The sequence below is a fragment of the Triticum urartu genome, chromosome 1A, assembly GCF_056163025.1.
Source record: "Triticum urartu cultivar PI428250 chromosome 1A, HENAU_Tu73, whole genome shotgun sequence".
NCBI classification, from domain to species: Eukaryota; Viridiplantae; Streptophyta; class Magnoliopsida; order Poales; family Poaceae; genus Triticum; species Triticum urartu.
In genome coordinates, this window is record NC_141873.1 from 163,442,277 (window position 1) to 163,463,801 (window position 21,525).

Below are 21,525 nucleotides of genomic sequence, written 5' to 3' on the forward strand. Positions count from 1 at the left end.
TGCGATCCACCTGGTTGAATCTGGTGGCGCCTCCTTCTTGTCGTAGATCACTTCGTCTAGGTCCTCTTCATGCAGCCCAAGCGCCACCATCATTCTCTCCATCTCAGCAGCGGGGTCAGCTCCGGACGTCTTTGCCGACGTTGAACTACTCGCTGCCATACTCAAAACCCTAACCCGATCTATAGAGCCAACCAGGTATTGGTGAGAACCCTACAACCCGAACCCTACCTATGGAGATCAACCAAGGCCGGGCGGTGATGCAAGATCATCCCTTGATCAGCCCGAGTCGTTCCAAAGGTGAGATTAGGCGAGGGGAGGGAAGGTCTTGACGGCGGCGTGAGAATCGCCTCCAGGAGGAAGGAAACCCTAACGTGAGGGAATTCAAAAGAATAACTTACCTGCAACCTACCTAGGCTAGCCCATTTATAGCGACGGCTTGACACTAGCGCACGCTCCACGCCCCATCCCTAAAGAAAAACATAGGCCCACGCCCCACCCCTCAAAAAAACATAGGCCCATGCCCCACCCCTAAAGAAAAACATAGGCCCACGCCCCACGCGATGTCCTCCTGCCCCTCCCGCCATCACCGCCTGTGCGGCGAGGTGCGACTGTCCGCGATTGGGCAGATCTGCCTATAGACGCGCTACTGTCGGTGCTCCAAAACCCGGAGACCATCGAGCTCATGGTGGGCGGAGCAGGGCGAGTATGCCGCTCCTGGCGCCGGGCCATACACAATGAACCCGAGCTCTAGTGTGAGGTTCTCTCTTACTAACCCATGGATCTGAGAATTTCACGGGGATTCGAGCTAAGGGATTTGAATTTCGGATGAGGATTCCTCCCAGCCACCCGCACCTCTATCCGTTACAACCGAGTCGTGACCGCAGCCTTCCAAATCCTAGCCAAACTCCACAAGTAACCAGGATTGGTTTATATACTATTACACCCGCTTAACGGGCCCTGTTTGGGCTAGCACGCCACTGGGGTGGTCTCTTGGCCCGTGTAGACTTGGGCCTCTGGTCCATGACGCGCTCTGGATCGCTGTTGCCGGCAACCGCTGGATCAGCTACAGGGCTTGGCGCTCTTTCTTCAAGGACAACGGCTACAGGGCTGCTGACATCCCCCTCCGTTGAGAAACGGCATGCCCCCAAGCCATGGCACGAGGAAATTGCTGACGTAGTGAGTCCAAGTCTTCCCAAGTTTCTTCGTCTGGCAAAGACCCACTCCACTGGATCAAGCCTTGAGCGATCGTATGTTTGCCTTGCTGCCGTACTCATTGCTGAAGCACGTGAAGTGGTACCTGAAGAGAAGAAAAAGAGGATGGCAGTTTGCAAAGAACAGCGCAATTGGGAAACACTACCTTTTTGAGCTGAGACACATGGAAGACTGGATGGATTCTGTTGTCCGGAAGAAATTCCAATTTGTAAGCCACTTCCCCAATCTTGTCAAGGATGGTGTAGGGTCCAAAGTATTTGAAGGCCAGCTTGTGGTTCGCTCTGTGCGCAACTGAGGATTGCACATACGGTTGCAGTTTCAAGAAAACTTGCTCTCCAACATCGAAAGATCTCTCGGTCATGTTTTTATCAGCCATGTGCTTCATTCTCTGTTGAGCTCGGAGTAGATGTTGTTTAACAGAAGCTACCACAACCTCCTTGTCTTGCAGCCACTGAAGAATGTCCACAGGGGAAACAGTATCACTGGCAGCAATTCCAAAGTATCTAGGGGAATGTCCATATATTACCTCAAAGGGAGACTTTCCCACAGCTAAATGCTAATTTGTATTATACCAAAACTCACACAAGGACAGCCATTTGCTCCATTTGGAAGGATGAGAACTGATAAAACTTTTGAGATAGCATTCAATTTGCTGGTTGACTCTCTCAGTCTGACCATCAGTTGCAGGGTGATATGTAGTACTCATGTTAAGCTAAGTTCCAGTCCTGTGAACAAGGGCTTGCAAAAAATTGCTAGTAAACACAGGATCTCTGTCCGATACAATGTACTCTGGCATTCCATGCAATTTGTAAATATTGTCCGAGAACACTTCAACAACTTTCTGTGCAGAGAAGGGGTGTTTGAGGGCCATGAAATGGCCATATTTTGTAAACTTGTCAATGACCACAAAGATGCAATCAAACGGACAGGAAGGAGGTAATCCAGTAATAAAATTCATGGTCACAGTTCCCCAGGCCTTGTTTGGAACTGGTAAAGGAGAAAGCAACCCTGGATACTTAACTCATTCAAGTTTAGCTTGCTGACAGACTGAACAAGATTGCACCATGTCCTTAATAAACTTCTTCATGCCTGTCCATCTGAATAAGGAATGGATTCGATGGTATGTGACAGGGAACCCAGAGTGTCCTCCTAGAGGGCTATCATGAAAGGCAGAGAAGATTTTTTCCTGTATTTCCAAATTGGTACCAATCCAGATGCAACCCTTGTACCTCAGCAATCCTTGCACTAATTGATACTGAGAATTAGCAGATGGTTTGACAGCAAGCTCTTACAATAACTCCTTAGCCTTGTTATCTTGAGAGTAACTGGCCACAATTTCTTCCATCCACACAGGTTGTGATTTAGATATGTGGAAAACCTGGGAATGCGATGGTCTTCTAGATAGTGCATCAGCAGCAGAATTTTCCACTCCCTTTTTGTAGACTATAGTATAGTTCAAACCCATAAGTTTGGTGAGAGATTTTTGTTGCCACACAGTGTGTAACTTTTGGTCTTGCAAATGTATTAAACTCTTCTGATCAGTTCTGATGGTGAACTGCTTGAACTGTAGGTATGGTCTCCACTGGTCCATAGCTAGCAAAATAGCTAGGTACTCCTTTTCATAAACTAAGAGGGCCCTATTCTTGGGGCCCAATGCTTTGCTAACATAAGCTAGAGGATGACCTTCTTGCATGAGTACAACATCAATTCCTGAATCACAAGCATCAGTTCCAATGACAAAAGGTTTGTCAAATTGTGGCAGAGCCAATACTGGGGCTTCCACCAGGGCCTTCTTGAGAGTTGTGAATGCAGTTTCAGTCACTGTAGTCCAGGAAAATGGCACTCCCTTCTTAAGCAGCTTAGTGAGAGGTTTACTGATCAGACCATAATGCTTTATGAACCTCCTGTAATAACCACTCAGTCCAAGGAACCCTCTCACTTCCTTGACATTGGTTGGGGTAGGCCACTGTTCCACTGTCTAAATTTTGCTAGAATCAGTAGAGACTCTTGCAGAACTGATGGTGTGGCCTAAATACCCAATTTGTTGTTGAGCAAAAGCACATTTGGACATTTTTACCTTCCACTGATCAGCTCTGAGTAGGGCCAACACTTCTCTAACATGTTCCAAATGCTCCTGATATGACTTGCTGAAAATCAATATATCATCAAAGAAAACCAAAGCATTTTTCCTGTTAACTGGAGCAAGTGTGGTGTTCATTGCTCCTTGGAAAGTGCCTGGAGCTTCACTGAGTCCCATGGCCACCACCAAGAACTCATAATGGCCTAGGTGAGTTTGGAAAGGAGTCTTATACTCCTCCCCAGTAGCTAACCTGATTTGATGGTAGCCTGCTCTAAGGTCTAACTTAGTGAAGCAAGCAGCACCAGCAAGTTCATCTAGAAGTTCATCAATCACTGGCACTGGAAATTTCCATTTAATAGTGATAGCATTTAACATCCTGTAATCGACCACTAGCCTCCATTCTCCTTTTTCTTTACTAGAAACACAGGAGATGAAAAAGGACTCTTACTAGGTCTGATTATACCTGACTTCAGTAACTATGCAATTTGTTTTTCAAGCTCATCCTTTAATTGAGGAACTACTCTATATGGTCTCACAGCAACTGGCCTAGCCCCTGGAATTAGAGGAATTTTGTGGTCACAACTTCTCCTGGGAGGTAACTGGGTAGGAGTTTCAAAACCATCAGCAAATGCATCTAAAATAGATTGAATTTCTGGAGGGATTTCATCGTGCTCATCCATTTGCACTGCAGAAATGGCTATACAGGTGTAGGTGCAGTCCTCAGCTCCAAACTCATGCAAGGTAACTATTTGTCCTGCCTTAGTGAAGGAGAGCCATTTTAGCACCCAATCGATGTACATGGGGATATCTTGGGCAAGCCAATCCAGCCCTAAAATTCCATCATAAGTATGTAAGGGCAACAGCTTGAAATCAGAAGAAAATGTGGTTCCATTGCATTTCCAGAATCATTCCTCAATTTGTTGCTGGCACTGTATTGTTGTACCTCCAGCTACTGTGACAGTGAGAGCTTTGATTGAGCTAACCCCTTCTAAGTACTTGTACTATGCATCCAGGAAAGAATGGGTGCTGCCAGAGTCGACCAGAAACTGGAGTTTGTGCCCTTGTAGTTCAATCTCCAATTGAAGTACAGGAGCTTCAGGTTCCTTCCCCATTGCAGCAGCAGATAACCTGATAGAATAGACTGAAGACTGGGTTTGCTGTTCACTGTCAGAGTCTGAACTTTCAACTGACTGAGTTTGTAACTGATCAATCAATTCTTGGACGAAATGCAATTAGACAGTGGATTTGCACACATGGTCTTTGGCCCACTTTTCTCCACACACAAAGCATAAACCCTTAGATTTCTGATAGTTTCTTAGAGCTATCCATTTATCATCTTGGCTTGTACTGCTAACAGATTCCGCCTTCCTTTCGTCAGGTTTCGATGGCTTGGAGTTCGTGATACTTGTGGAAGGTGCTGTTCTCCTAGTAGCTGCAAAACTGGTTGGATTGTACACTTCTCCCAGCTCCTCATGGAGCAGAGCTAACTCATAAGGTGCATCGAGATCTTTGGGTTTCTGCAGGGCCACAACCATTTGAACTCCAAGTTTTAGCCCATCTAGAAATCGAGTGATGTAGTGCAAGGAATTTGGCGCTTCTTCATATGCTGTCAGCTGATCATACAATTCAGCAAACCGTTCGACATAGTCTTTAACTGTAGTAGTCTGAGCAATCCTGAACAACCTTCTGAGCAGAGTTTGATGTTGATTTTGGCCAAAATGATTCTGCAGAGCTTCACAAAATTCAGTCCAGCTGGAGTTAGGCATACGCCTCTGAATCGACTCAAGCCAACACGCTGCGGCCCCCTCGAACTGAGCAGTTGCCAAGGAAAGCCAACGGCTAGCGGGCGTGCCCCAGAGTTTGAATTGATCCTCGCAGCGATTTTGCCATAGTCGCGGATTTGTTCCATCAAATTTGGGAAGTTCCAAATGCAGGGAAAACGAATTGTGCTCAGCAGTATCAACTGACGGATAATCCCGAGGAGAAAAATTTCTAGGGGAGAAACCAGAATCGCGCGCACCTCTAACCGGAGGAGGGACATAAATGTTATGCGCCTTCCCTCGGTGTTCGTTGTCAAAGCCAAGGGCGCTGGTCGCGGTAGCACCACGACCCAGCCCAGCGTTGCGCGAATACGTGGGGGCGTCGAACTTGGGGTCGTGCTCTTGAGACTCCATCTTGTACAGGTCGGATCTGATCTGCTCGAGGTCGATGGCGAGCTCTTCCCGGATGCCGTTGTCCCTTGCCGACATCAGCCCATCGAGCATCGTATTTTTCCTCTCCATCATCTTGCTCATTGATTTGAGAAGCGACTCACCATGTGTTCGAAGCTTCTCATCCAAGTCGTTGGCGAATTCATGGCAAAGGAGCTCGTAGACGGAGCGGCCCTCGTCGCTCAGCCCTTCCATCGCTTGACGTCGCCGCCGGTCGCCGAGACGCGTCGGGTGGCGGTGAGGGGGCAGCTCCAGGATGAAGGCTCTGATTACCAGATGAGAGGTTCTCTCTTACTAAGCCATGGATCTGAGAATTTCATGGGGATTCGAGCTAATGGATTTGATTTTTGGATGAGGATTCCTTCCAGCCACCCGCACCTCTATCTGTTACAACCGAGCCACGGCCGCAGCCTTCCAAATCCTAGCCAAACTCCACAAGTAACCAGGATTGGTTTATATACTATTACACCCACTTAACAGGCCCGGTTTGGGCTAGCAAGCCACTGGGGTGGTCTCTTGGCCCGTGTAGACTTGGGCCTCTGGTCCATGACGCGCTCTGGATCGCTGTTGCTGGCAACCGCTGGATCAACTATAGGGCTTGGCGCTCTTTCTTCAGGGACAGCGGCTACAGGGCTGCTAACATCTGGTGCCGCATTGACATGTGCATCCACAAAGATCATAACTACCGGATTGACGAAGGCATGGCGAAGGAAGCCGTCCGCGGGGGTCGGGACAGTGTGAGTCCTTCTGTGGCGAAGACGCCACCGACCACTTCCTCCTATTCCTCGCCGAGCAGTGAGATTTGCGTTCTTTATTTCTCCCCTCCCCTCATGAGTAAAGATTGGGCTTCATGTCTGGCTTCGCTTTTCCTTATTCCGCAATTAGGGTATAAATGTCTTACTTTTCAGGACGAAGGGAGTAGATCATTAGCGCAGCTTATGATTTAGTCGCGTGCATTTTTCTTAAGCTGCTACGGCGGGCAAAGCCACACGACGGCTACAGGACGTAGCACACGACACACAAGAAGGCACATGGAAGCAGAGGAAGAGAACTGAAATGAGAACTAGAAACAAGCTACAACAAACAGCCACCACCAAGAGCTTAGCACCCATCACCATTAGATCAGACCGAGAAGAAGCAGAAACTAGCATAGTTGTATCAGTGGAAAGGAAATCTGACACCGAGAAGACGTAGAGAAGAAGTCATTGTCTAGCCCTGGGATCACTCTTCACCTTCAAGACATGAGAGAGTGTCACATCCATTGTCGAAGGGCTTCCCACCACCTAGCCACGTTGTGACAAAGAGAGGCAATGATCCGCCGAGACAGCCCCTGCACCTCCTCTTGGCCACCCCATGGCCACCATCACAAATAGTGAACTAGATCCCTATGCAAGGCAACGAAACCTCAAGTGCGATCGAAGGTCACTGAACTTTGAGACATCACCAACGTCACGAGCACTCATGAGAGGAGGTCGACCAACAACACCAGGATGACCAAGGCACCCTAGACGCCTCAAGAAGTGCCAGCAAACCAACTGGGACCCCTAACGACCGACCGCAAATCAACGTCTCGAAGACGACGCCCCAAGGGGAAAACGACATCGATGGCATCTTTTCGTTGGATCCAATATGGATCTAAGGCTTTTGCCCGGAGCATACCATGGAACAAAGATGGAAGCTTCTCAATGACACCTTCGAGGAAAAAATGTGGCCCATAGGTGTCGCCGTCATTGTTGCCGACAAGGTCGACACAAGGCTTTCGTCTGAAGCATCACGTTCCCGCCTCACCGTATCACGCTCACCGCCGAGTCTGGCAAGCACATGAGCACGAGACCTTCCCCACCTCTTGCTGTTTGGTGGAGAGTATCCTCGCCGGATCGAACAAGAGGGCCACCTTTGATGCAAGCAAACCTGGCTTTGATTCGCATTCAAGTTTAAAGAGAATCCGCTCTATATAACAAGAAATTTTCATTCAAGTTTAAAGAGAAACTGCTATTATATAACAAGAAATGAATTTAGAACCATTGAACCCCTTGGAAGTGGCTTGCAGAAACCAAATGGATTCCTTCATCAGTATATAAAATAAAACTAAGATGCACTTAAGTACCATAATTGAACTATACTGTTTGACATAGAGAATAATCATTATTGCAGAAGAAACAAAAAAGAGCCAATCGTCTTGTGAAAGAAGTTTGCCTAGATTGGCTGTATGCTTTCATGTTGCTAGCTTGCTGCTCTTATCTCTGGAAACAGAAGTAGCAAACTGCCTTTTATTCTTTGCTTCAACAGATACCATCACTTAGCCCCACTTCAGTCAGTATGTCCTTAGCTTACATAGCAGCTTTATGTTTTTTCCGGCAAGTTTGATCTATTTCGTTCCTTCTATTAGCTAGATGTTCTTCCAGGACAGTACAATGGATATGGGTTATTAACATCAAAGCTCTCTGTTTCCAGGGCACCATCTCTAAAGAGCCTTCGCTTCATATCTTCTAAGTACATCACTAATGAAGGGTTGTTGGAGGCACTTAATAAGTTTCATGTGCTTGAGGAGCTTGAGCTTTCACTTTGCAAACATGTTTTCGGAAAGGTATACGAGGGTATTGGCATAGCCTGTCCACGCCTCAAATGTTTGAAGGTCAACTATCCTTGCTTCTATAACATCGAAGATATCGAGTATAACAAGGATGAGGAAGCTCTGGGGATTGCAACAATGTTTGTGCTACGCTCCCTTCAACTGTTTGGCAGTGAACTCACCAACGTAGGATTGGCAACAATCCTTGATAACTGCCCTCACCTTGAGTATTTGGACATTCGCCATTGTTTCAATATCCACATGGACATCACCCTGCGTGCAAAGTGTGCTAGAATAAAGACGATGAGGCTTCCTCATGACTCAACTGATGACTATGAGTTCCAGATTGAAAACCCAGTTCGAACATGTGCAAGGAAACCTAGGTGAGATTACAAACCATACGTCTGATGGAAATCTGAAACTTGACTTCTTTCATGCCAGCTTTCGGGTTGAGGCTACAAGAGTACTGTTTTTTCTTGGTGCAGTTAGGAGTTTAACATCAAATGCTTGCAGCCTGCTGTCAATAATCACTGTGAAATATGAAGGCAACGATGACCTACCTGTATCATCTATTGTGTACTAACATGAACATGCGAATATGGAAGACTGCCCCCAGGAGCTGGGGCACTTTCCATGTGTTATAACCTAAGTAAGCATGATTAGTTAAAGGGAAATCTACCCTTGCCCAAACCGGCTTAGGCTGTGCCTGGTTTATCTGTAGATTATGAAAAGGCTACTACGATCTGTGGGAAAGCAGCAGCTGTGAGCTGGGGAAAAGCTGGAACTTGTTTGGTTGGAGCAACCGAAACTGTGGGTTTGGTAGGAATTGTATGTAACGTCCCTGAGGGCTTGACTATATGCTAATTCATCATAAAACACTGATCTGTAAATTAATTACCGCATCAATGACCAATTTGGAAAAGAAAAAACCCATATTTTAGATGTTGCATATGTAGACTTGAAATATCAATGAAATGCCTCACATTTGCATAAAGTACTGCCTTCTCACACATAGTTTTTTTTGCGAGAGAAATTTCCAATCTATTCATCAATCATGGCAGCACAGAGAACACAAGAGGTAATAAAAATTACAACCAGGTCTATGGACCACCTAGCGACGACTACAAGCACTGGAGCGAGCCGAAGGCGCGCCGCCGTCATCGCCCCTCCATCACAGGAGCCGGGCAAACCTTGTTATAGTAGATAGTCGGGAAGTCGTCATGCTAAGGCCCCAAAGAACCACCACACTGGAGCAACAATCATCGCTGATGAAGAGAGTCGTAGATTGGAAAGATCAAACCTGGAACCACACAAATGAAGACGAACAAAAGCAGGATCCAAATAGATCCACCGAAGACCAGCACCGACCGAATCCCATGAGATCCGACGGAGACACACCTCCACACATCCTCTGACAATGCTATTCGCACCATCGGGATGGGGATAGGACGTGGGAGAATTATTGCTATCGAGGGACATCGCCGACGCCACACAGCCTGGTCAACCTAGCAAAAACAAGAGCAGGGTCCCTCCCACCGGCGGGAGGCCGAGATCCTCCGCACCTCCACATGCCAAAGGCCATTGGAGGCAGGACGGATCCGCGACGACGCCAACGATAGGAGGAAGGAGACTTTTCTTGGGGAGGAGGAAAGATATTTAAATAGTTATAACCTAGTCTTCTTCTCACACATAGTAAAATCAAGCAACATAATTAGTTAAATCAAGCAACATAATTGTCAGACTCGAATTGGTCTGAAAAATAGAAATCGGATTTAACTCGAACTAGTCAACTTTATTGGAAGAAATCGGGAGTTTTGCTGCAAATTAAGAGGAACCTAAGGCTGCCAGAAACACTGGTGGCTAAGAGGGGAACCCTAACACAAGAGATGGTTCTCCATCTGTCGGGAGGATAACCCCCGGGATAGGCGCGCCAAACACTGAGCAATTTTTAGAACATTGAGGCAGCAAGCACCCCTCAGTCCGGCTAGCCCTTTGGTCGACCGGGCATGAGCCAGCAAGCGGCGGGTCAGATCCTGTCCCATCCAATTGTGACGCCGCTGATTCAATCGTACACTAATCATACACGCAAATGTGTACGATCAAGATCAGGGACTCACGGGAAGATATCACAACACAACTCTAGACACCAAATAAAAAAATACAAGCTTTATATTACAAGCCAGGGGCCTTGAGGGCTCGAATACATAAGCTTGAATACATAAGAGTTAGCGGAAGCAACAATATCTGAGTACAGACATAAGTTAGACAAGTTTGCCTTAAGAAGGCTAGCACAAAATCAACAACGATCGAAAAGGCAAGGCCTCCTACCTAGGAGCCTCCTAACTACTCCTGGTCGTCGGCGGCCTCCACGTAGTAGTAGGCACCCTCGGGGTAGTAGTAGTCATCGATGGTGACGTCTGGATCCTGGGCTCCATCAACTGGTTGCAACATCCGGAAATAAAGGAAAAGGGGAAAAAGAGGGATCAAAGCAACCGTGAGTACTCATCCAAAGTACTCACAAGCAAGGATCTACACTAAAATATGCAACAGTATCAAAGGAAGGGTTGTATATGTGGATTGGGCTGCAGAAATGCCAGAATAGAGAAAAGGCCTAGTCCTACCGATGACTAGCATCTTCTGGAAACCACCATCTTGCAGCAACAGGAGGGAGTAGAGTAGCATAAAGTAAAGTAGTAGTAGTGTGTTATCAACCTCGGCCAGAGATCCTTTCTCGACTCCCTGCGAGAAAGCAATCCCAGAGCCATACCATCCATTTTTCATATCCATGTCTCATCTCAAGTATCCAGTTCTAATTGTATCGATCGGGATACAACTCCAAGAGTCCGTTACCATAGGACAGGCTATCGATAGATGTTTTCTTCCCTGCAGGGGTGCACCAACTTACCCACCACGCTCGATTAACTCCGGCCGGACACACTTTCCTGGGTCATGCCCGGCCTCGGCCAAACAATACGCCGCAACCCGACCTAGGATTAATAGAGAGGTCAGCACGCCAGACTAAACCTATGCCCCCAGGGGTCATCGGCCATTGCCCCGGGAACTCCTGCACATTGCGAACGCGGCCGGTGAGCAGACCTAGCTACCTCCTTTGAAAAGGAGCGTGCCACTCAGTCCAACCCGGCGCGTGCTGCTCAGTCGCTGATGTCTAATAAGCTTCGGCTGATGCATACGACGCAGAACGCCCATACAATGCCCACGTGATGGTTAGTGCTATCAGGCCAGAGGCCCCTCGGATCAAATATCCAAATCGTAGTGGATTAGGAACGCGTGGTAACAAGCAGAGACTCATGAAAGATGTGACCCCGTTGCCCCGTCTTGAGGACTTGCGGCAAGGGCTAAGAATGCCCGACTACGCCTCGTAAGAATCTCGCGGGCACCTTCCAGGTCAACCCGACTCCTCATCACTCGCAATTTAAGCTCGTGCGGGTACCCCTCAGGGCCGACCCGTCTTTAGTAACATGGTTTAGTGTAAATTCATAGTAACCATAGTAACCGTGTGTCTAACACCAAGGGGAAAACCCGAGGAATCACCCCCGGTGAATTCCACTCGATGTAATCATCAAGGTGAACGTAAGAGGATACACCCTCGAGGTTCACACTTGAGGGGTTGCACGACAGAGCTGTATCGGAAGTGGTTAAGGAGGAAATCACCCTCGATGACCATGACCAGATAGCTACACTACAGAGTTCTCATCAGGAGTGATGTATGAGGTTCCACCCTCGGCGCTCGATGGTAACTCTGTAGAGTGAAGCAACAAAAGGGGCATGAAGTGATGTGAGGTGTCGGGCTCTGGTCTTCGATCCCGTTGAACGGGTCTTCGATGATGAAGCAGGGGCAACAAGGACAAGGTGGGGGTCACCGATGGATCACTAACCAGCCTATACTAAGTAGTTTAGGATAAGCAGGTAAGGTAACAATAAGCAGGTTACAAAAGCAGGCTATGCATCAGAATAGGAGCAAACAATAACAATGGCAAAATCTAATGCAAGCATGAGAGAATGAAATGGGCGATATCGGGATGATCAAAAGGGGGGCTTGCCTGGAAGCTCTGCTGAAAGGAAGAAGTGTAGTCGTCGACGTAGTCGATCACAGGGGCGACATCAGTCTCGGGGTCTACCGGAGAGAAGAGAGGGAAGAAATAATAAATACAGAGCAAACAAAGCATCACAAGGCATAACATGGCAATACGCAGTGCTAGGAGTGTTCTAACGTAGTGCTGCACGATACAGGTGAAGGGGGAATTCAACCGGGAAGGTATTCCCGGTTCCGGACCTGTGTCAGACAGATGACCGGAGGGGGAATGTTCCATGTTTAGATAGTTAGAGGCATCTGACAGGTATGTGGGTAGCGTATTTGGGTTCGCCTCGTTTTTCTGAGCAGCTTTCATGTAGAAAACATTTTCATCCGAGTTATGGATTAATTTCTATGAATTTTTAAAGATTAAAGTATTTTCTGGAATTATTCAGATTAACAGAAATGGAATATGACGCCAGCATGATGTCAGCTGAGGTCAACAGGTCAACCGCGGCTGTTTAGGTCAAACCTGGCAGCTGGGCCCCACCTGTCATAGATAGTGGGGCTAACAGCAGTTTAATTTAGCTAAACAGAGTTAATTAGTGGTTGGGCCCCACATGTCAATGACTAAATAGATTAACTAATTAATTTTAGTTATAAAAACATTTTAATTAATAGAAAAACCGTGGGGCCCGCATGTCAATGAAACTGGGCTGCCCAGTCAGCATGTTGACTGGGTCAACCCAGTCAACGGGGCCCGCGGGGCCCACTGGCAGTGGCCCAGAGGTGGGGCCAGGTCAGCCACGTCGGCATGGCCGGCAGTGAAGCTCTGGCGACGCAGATAGCGGCGGCGCGGCTCGGGACTTCGTCGAAAAAGCACCACAGGGGGCCGTTTCGAGCGCGGCCGGGCTCGTTCGGACGCGGGAGAAGCGACGCATCCAACTGCACCTTAGCTCGGGCGGGGGCAGGCTGCAACGATGACGGCGTCGAGTGGGGCGGACAGTCGAAACAAGCGTTGGCGGGGATTGGGCTACGAGGCTCGACGAGTGCAGCGGACGCGCGCGTTGGGCCCCTGGGAACCCCAGGAGCACGATGTGGCGCTCAGCCGCATGTGATGGCGACCATGGACAGGGCACCGAGCTCGTCGGCGGCAACGCGCCCGGGCGATGGCGGATTCAGCGATGCAGGGCATGCGGCGTGCGGAGAGGGCCTACGAGTAGCTGGCGCTCGCGCGCGTCCGATGGAGGTAGCGGGAGGCTGCGGGGAGGCCCGTGGGGACGACGGTGATGAGCGGCGCGCCGGCCGGAGTCGGGCTGTAACATCCCAAATTTTCAATTTGGAATGTTTTACAATTATTAGCTAAGCATCTATGCATGTTGTTTGAAACTGAGTGGCATTTGAAATTTCAGAGGCAGTTGAGTTTTTTTTCTTCTTGAATTTGGACTTGATTGGCATTTGAAATTTTATTTCAAAAATACCTCAAAAATACTTGAGCAAAAGTATGAGAGGAGTAAACATGACACTCCAAAAGAAAAATGTCAGAAAAAATATTGCCAAAAAGTCTGAATTCAAATTTGAATTTCTTTGGAGTTTGCACAAAATGTTTTTTTAGTTTCTGTTTTCCCTCTGGAAAAATGTCCACGTTGTAGGATTAATTCTTCTGATTTTATTAGTATATATATGTACTATATAAAAATATTATAGATTTATCTTATTTTAGTTTTTTCTTTTTTTCCTCAGCCTTATTTCAAACAAAAAGAGTAGCCCTCCGAACTGGCCAGGCCGACGGCCCAACCAGTGAAGCCGCAGCCCAGCCAGCGCCGAGCCGCCAGCCCAGCGCAGCGCGCCGCACGCCCGAGCTGCCTCCACTTCGGTCGCCCGCTCGCTTCTCCCCCTCCTCTCTCTCACTGACAGCGGGACCCGCCCCTATTCTTTCCCCTCCTCCACGCCTTGCCAAGCCGGAGCACAACCGGAGCACGCCCGTCGCCGCGATCTTCCCGGGATCACGCTCCGAAGCCTTCCCCTCCTCCAAGTTGATGTACTATAAATACCTACGCCCTTCCTCCCTCGAATCCCCCTAAAACCCTACTCCAAAACCCACCACAGCTCCGCCACCATCCAGACTGATCTCGCTCCGCCACTGTCGTTCATCCGCCCCACCCGACGCCGGTGAGCATCACCTCGACCCATCTTTCCATCCACGTGAATGCCCTCTTCAGTACGCACCTCTTTGACATCCTCTCTTCGCCCAGGGAACACCGGAGTCGCCGCCTTGAGCATCACCGCACGTCGCCGGAGTTGGAGCTCACCAGGAGCTCTGTCGAGCTCGTGCCGCTCGCTACCGTCACCCTCGACCGCCGCTGAGACCACCACCACCTCCGCAACACTCCGCCGCCTCGCCCCGACGTCTCCGTCGTCGCCCCGGACCACCGGAGCCGTTGCGCCGTCGCCGCCCGAGCCACTGTCATCCGTCGTCGCCGTCGAGTTTGTCGTAAGCCGCCGGAACCCCCCACCACCGTTGGATCACGCATGTATGGCATAGATTAGATCACACGAAGGGTTAGGTTTATTTGTTTAGATCGGTTTTAGTTCGGTCTTTTCCCGGCTTAGTTACGATTTATTCCAATTGATCGAACCGGTCGGTTATTCTGTTTAGCCGTGGGTGCGTTTTATTTAGTTTTCGCGTGAGCGTTAGATAGGCCCAGTAGCGCCTGTTTTGTTTTTAGTTTTAATTTTAGTTTCTCTTTTTAAAACATTAGTTCTGTTCTTGTAAAATCTATAACTTTTAGGTTATTTATGATTTTTAGTTGATTCTTTTTGCTCTAGTTTGCAAATTTCCTATAGTTTCTGTAGAAAATAGTTTCAGCCATGTTTTAGTTTTTAAAAAATTGTTTTATATTAGTTTTAGTCAGATTAGTATTTCTACTATAATTTGAGCTAGAATTAATATTTTTAGGTGATTCTTTTTGCCGCTGCTTAGTTTTGACCTAGCCTAGCAGTAGGAACTTGTTGGGGTATTTGTAGATTGTATTAAAATTAGTTTTAGTCGAAATCAAGCTTTTCTAGTTTTATTTAGCTTGCTGCTGCTTCCTGCTGTTCTAGTTATTATAGAATTTTAATTTACCCCTATTATAATTTATTTTAGATTAGTTTCTGTAGTTACAGAGGATGAACATTTATTTACAGCAAAATAAAAAGTTTTATTTTATTTTCTTATTAGTTTTGTTTTAGGCATAACAGGAGTTCTATAATAGATATTGATGTGATTCTTTTTGCACCTAGTTTATATGTTGTTTTCCTTTATGTTAGTTAGCAAAACCCTTGTTTTGGTTCTATTAAGGAAAGTGTTAGTAGGATAAAACTATTTCTTTGTTGTTGCTTGAAGTGATGAAAACCTTGATTTTGTTTTCCTCGAGTTTTCTTTGGTTTTGGTTTGAGTGCTTGTGTGATTTCCTTTAGCTTGCTGTTATGTTATTTAGTGGAATACTTATTTGTGCTATTGTTTGACTCGATAGAATTTCCGGAGTGCGAAGCTTGCTATCTCGAGTCACTAGCGTTTGAAGACCGTCAGCCAGGCAAGTCATTTGATCATGTTTTACAATACCTATGATTTTGTTGCATTAGAATTATTCCTCCCCACCATGCATGCAGTAGGAGAATTTTAAGTTATGTCTTGAGTAGTATCATGAGGTAGGATGAACCCAATTCCCTTTGCTACTATTGCCCGAGATGATGTAGTTTATCTTGTTATGCTCGTAGACGGGGTTGGTTGAGAGATTCATAAGGGAGATGTGAGAGTCAAGATGATGACAACCCCATGACTTCAAGCTCAAGATGGACTTCAAATTCACTACTGGGTGGAGGACGGTTGACAGGCACCCTGGAGGAACCAGCGGATGTCCGGGATGCATGGAGAAGCGCCATGACATCTTGCGGAAAGATTCACCCAGCCTTGAAGAGATGGATGGATACCCCTTGACCGGAAGCTTACCTGTGCAGCCGCAAGCCATTATGGGCTCTGGCTGGGTTAACCTTAGGCGTGACTCTGGACGGACGGTGCCAGCAGATGTAGAAGAATGGTAGGACATGGATGGGCACCGGCAGTGCCCATAGAAACTCTACGGAAGACCCTGTTTCGTTCATCCCGTCTTCAAACACCAGGCAATGCGATGACATAAAGGAGGGAACGATTCTTGCGGGTAAAGTGCACAAGATTCTGCAGAGTAACAACCTAATCAATTAGTCGTGTCCCCGGTTACGGACAAATGAGCCTCTGGAAACTGGAGTATTTCGTAAATCTCAACACCGAACAAATAAATTAATTGAGGGGTTAATTAATAATTGGGAATGAGACATTGGTTGGTGGAACCATCTCAATAACTACCAACATTTTGTAGTAATTGTAAGCAAGTCCTTTGGTGTAGGGAAAAACTGGCTTTCTCGCAAAAACATAAAACTTAGAGCCCCATAGCCAAATTACATATAGTGTTAGCATTATTATTGTTGTTCTCTCTATGACTTGCCGTCATATTCAAAATGCTGACCTATACGGCTGCAACGTCTCATGTTGTAGGGGAGTTTTCCAACCAGGAGTGAGGCTACGATCTATGCTTGGCGATTGCCCTATGGAGTCGGATGGACTCGCTATTCGTCTATGCTTCCACAGCTTTATTTAGTTTATTTCTCATGAGTTGGCCTTCGGCCGAATTTATTATGATGTAATAAAGACTCGATATGAGAATCGTGTAATAAATTCAGGTGTAATTGAACTCTGAATCTTTTCATCAATGTACTGTGTGTGCCAGCATGATCTTGGGATGGTACAGCTACACAGAGACTTGACCGATTTTGGGTCGGGTCGTTACAGAGATGGTATTCAAAGCACACGCTGACCGTAGGAGGTAACCCCTAGGATTGGAAAGCCATAGGAAGAAACTATTTTATTTTATGTTCTTATCATTCCGTAATTCTCCCCTGTTCATTTCTGACTTCTCTCCGATTTCAACATTCTAGATGGCCGTCAAGTTCATCCCAGTTCTGCTCCCGGAGTTTTGCCAGCCAGATGAGACAATGCTTTTCGGCAGGAGGCTGGTCCAGATCATCAAGGAATTGAAGATTGCTCTGCTGTCTATCATCGGGACCCCTATCATGGCATTTCCAAAAGACCCTCGCTATAGGATTAAGGTACACATACCAGGGAGGACTTTTGGAAGTCTCTCGGTGCCTGTTGACTTCAGGTTCACTGCTCCCACTTGGATACTCGAGAGAGACATAATAGTTCATACTGCACTTGGACGCATCCAGGAGGAATACAGGGCCGAGCTCGTTGGATCAGATCACACCATGATTTCTCGCAGGACTGCAGATGGAGAGCTCATCTGCACTATTGATGATGACTCCATTCGCTCATATGCCCAAGACTTGGAGGCTCACATCAGGGCTCTAGAGATTCAGATGCACAGGAGCTTGAAGACGGTCCAAAAGTTGCATCTTTGTGAAATGGAACTGGAGGATGCAGCACGTGAAGCTCACTATGAGCATGAAGAAGAAGTCAAGGATTTTATGGATAAACTCGAGGACCGGGAGAAATATATTGCCACACTGGAGGAGAAGATGGATCTGGGAGAAGACCTTTTTCCGAGTGGAGATGATGGACCCCTCGTGAGCAATGATGAGGATTATGAAGAGAGCTCCACCGAAGGAAGCCGCAAGAGGAGGCATCGCACTAGAGGATGCCGCACCAGAGGACGCAAGGATAATTGATGAAGACATTTAGTCGACCGCCATGTTATTTTATTTTCGTCGATTAGTTAGGCCGTTATTTTTGATTAGTCGTGAGATTTTGTAATCCGAGATTGAACCTTGTTTGAGATGAATGAATAAATGATTGGTGTGATTATGTTTGTGCATTCATTTGGGTAGTGATATTTTCTCATTAGACCCTTGTTCTATTCTAATTTCTCATCCAGTCCATAACACCAGATGCCTCCGAGCCGTGACCCCGGTTTCACTTTCCCGCCGGAGCTCACCCAGCTGATTCAAAAACAGAATGCCTTAATGCAAATGCTTATCCAAAACCAAGGCAACAACAACAACCCACCGCCACCACCCCCCGTTGATAACCTGGCCCGGTTCCTAAGGCTGAATCCGTCGGTGTTCTCTAGTAGCATCGAGCCGATTGTAGCTGACGATTGGCTCCGCAAGATCGGAAGGGATCTAACAACTACTGGATGCACAGATGCTGAGAAGGTGCATTTTGCCGCACATCAACTGAATGTACCTGCAGCCTCTTGGTGGGAGAATTACACCGCTACTTATCCGGTCGCCACCATGACATGGGATCAGTTCCAGCAGGCTTTCCGCACCGCTCATGTCTCAGCTGGAGCCATGAGTCTGAAGAAGCGTGAGTTCCGCAACTTACGCCAGGGGAACCGTACTGTGAGGCAATATGTGGATGAGTTCGGCAAATTATCTCGCTATGCCCCAAATGATGTGGCCACAGATGCTGCAAAACAGGAGAAGTTTCTTGAGGGACTCAATGATGAGCTGGGAATGCAGCTAATGGTGGCTACCTTCAACAACTATCAGGAGCTGGTAGACAAGGCCACTATACTTGAAGGCAAGCAGCAGCAGATTGAAAGCCGCAAGCGGAAATATGGCCAGGGAAAGTACAACTCTGGAGCTCAGCAGAAGCCCCGTTATGCCCCATACTCGGGAGGACATACCCATCACACCCATGGAGGACATAATCATGGAGGACATAACCATGGAGGGAATGGGAACAATCGCAACCACGAAAACAACTCCAAGTCAGGCAATGGAGGCAATGGCAACCAGCACCGTCCTGCTCCGACACAGAAGGATCTGAGTCATATCACCTATTTCAAGTGCCAGAAGACAGGACACTATGCCACCGATTGTCTGGAGGCCAAGCAGAGGAATGGAAACGGCAATGGCAATGGAAGCTCAGCAAAGAATCCCAACCCTTTTTCTCGTGCTCAGGTGAATCACATTGACGTGGAGGACGTCTATGATCAGCCAGACACTGTGGTTGGTAAGTTTTTATTAAATTCACATCCAGTATTGGTACTCTTTCATTCCGGTGCTACGCATTCATTCATATCAAGGGTAGTTGTGGAAAAGTATGGTTTGCCCACTAGGACCCTTAGAACCCCGCTTCAGGTCACTTCCCCAGGAGGAGAGATGATGGCAGGCTTAGGCTGTTATTCAACCCTCAGCATCGGAAATCATGATTTTCGCGTAGACCTCATAGTCTTAGAATCCCAGGGATTGGACGTGATCCTAGGCATGGACTGGTTGACGAAGTTTGAAGGGAACATCGACTGTGCCCGCAAGACAATTTTGCTCACCACCCCGGAGTAGAAGAGGATCAAGTATGTATCCAGACGCACACCAATAAAGAAGCAGGTGAATTCCCTCACGGGAGTGGTTCAGGAGGAAGTGCCTGTAGTACAAGATTTTCCGGATGTATTTCTGGAGGAATTACCAGGAATGCCACCGGACAGAGAAATAGAATTTCTGATCGAGTTATTACCTGGCACAGCCCCAATATCCAAGAGACATTATTGGATGCCCCTGAATGATTTGGAAGAGATCAAGCAGCAGATCAAGGAATTATTGGAGAAAGGATATATTCGCCCAAGTTCGTCACCTTGGGGAGCTCCGGTTCTGTTGGTAGAGAAGAAGGATGGAACCCTGAGAATGGTTGTAGATTATAATTCATTGAACGACGTGACCATCAAGAATAAGTACCCTCTGCCGATGATTAATGATTTATTTGATCAGCTAGTCGGAGCCAAAGTATTTTCCAAGATCGATCTTCGATCAGGGTATCATCAGCTGAAGATTCGTGAATAGGATATACCCAAAACAGCTTTCACCACCAGGTATGGTTTATATGAGTATACCGTCATGTCATTCGGATTGACTAATGCCCCTGCGTATTTCATGAGCATGATGAACAAGGTATTTATGGAATATCTGGACAAGTTTGTCGTGGTGTTCATCGATGACATATTGGTTTTCTCCAAGAGCGAGGAAGAGCACAAGGAACATCTGCGTCTAGTTCTGGAGAAACTCCGAGAACATCAGTTATATGCCAAGTTCAGCAAATGTGAATTTTGGTTGAAGGAAGTCAGATTCCTCGGACATGTTATTTCAGGAGAAGGAATAGCAGTCGAGCCCACCAAGGTTGAATCGGTCACCAACTGGCAATCCCCCACCTCATTCAAGGAGATCCGCAGTTTTCTCGGACTTGCAGGATATTATCGGAGGTTTATTGAGAATTTCTCCAAGATTGCTAAACCCATGACCGAGCTGCTGAAGAAGGAAACCAAGTACATTTGGACCGAGGATTGTGAAGCCAGTTTTTAGGAGTTGAAGAAACGTCTAGTTACAGCCCCAGTACTCATTTTGCCGGACATACAAAAGGATTACCAGGTGTATTGTGATGCTTCTCGTCAAGGACTCGGAGGAGTGCTCATGCAGGAAGGAAAAGTTGTAGCTTACACCTCCAGACAACTACGACCTCACGAGATGAATTATGCCACACACGATTTGGAGTTAGCAGCCGTAGTGCACGCACTCAAGACATGGAGACATTTCCTTGTCGGAAATAGTTGTGATGTTTACACGGATCATAAGAGCTTGAAGTACATTTTCATGCAGAAGGAGTTGAACCTCAGACAAAGGAGATGGCTTGAATTGATCAAGGACTATGACATGAGATTGCATTATCACCCAGGGAAAGCAAATGTTGTAGCAGATGCCTTGAGCCATAAAAGCCGTGTGAACACCCTCATAGCTGGAGGATTACCTCAGTAATTAGCCGACGATCTCAGAGATCTCCGATTGGAGATAGTACCAAGACGATTTGTCGCCACCTTGGATATTCAATCCACTTTGACCGAAAGGATCCGTGAAGCACAGAAGACGGACAAGGAAATTGCAGAGATAAAGGAAAAGATGAGTAACGGAAAGGCTAAAGGTTTTCGTGAGGATGAACACGGAACTTTATGGTTTGAGGATCGTATCTATGTGCCCAATGACCCAGAGGTCAGGAAGTTAATTCTTCAGGAGGCCCATGATTCACCGTACTCGATTCACCCAGGCAACACCAAGATGTATCTGGATTTGAAGGAAAGTTTCTGGTGGACAGGTATGAAGAAGGATATTGCCGAGTACGTAGCAGTATGCGATGTTTGTCAGCGAGTAAAGGCAGAACATCAGAAGCCAGCAGGGTTACTTCAACCACTGCTGATTCCCAAGTGGAAATGGGAAAAACTTGGAATGGATTTTATCACAGGATTACCTAGGACCTGTTCAGGTTATGATTCTATCTGGGTAGTAGTTGATCGCTTGACCAAGGTAGCTCATTGCATTCCCGTGAAGACTA

At 47.1% G+C, this 21,525-nt stretch overlaps 1 pseudogene; it reads left to right on the top strand.

Annotated features, from left to right (window-relative positions):
* Positions 1–560: 560 nt before the first annotated feature.
* LOC147990471 (putative F-box/LRR-repeat protein 22) lies at positions 561–8,482 on the top strand (annotated as a pseudogene).
* The last annotated feature ends 13,043 nt before the right edge of the window (positions 8,483–21,525 follow it).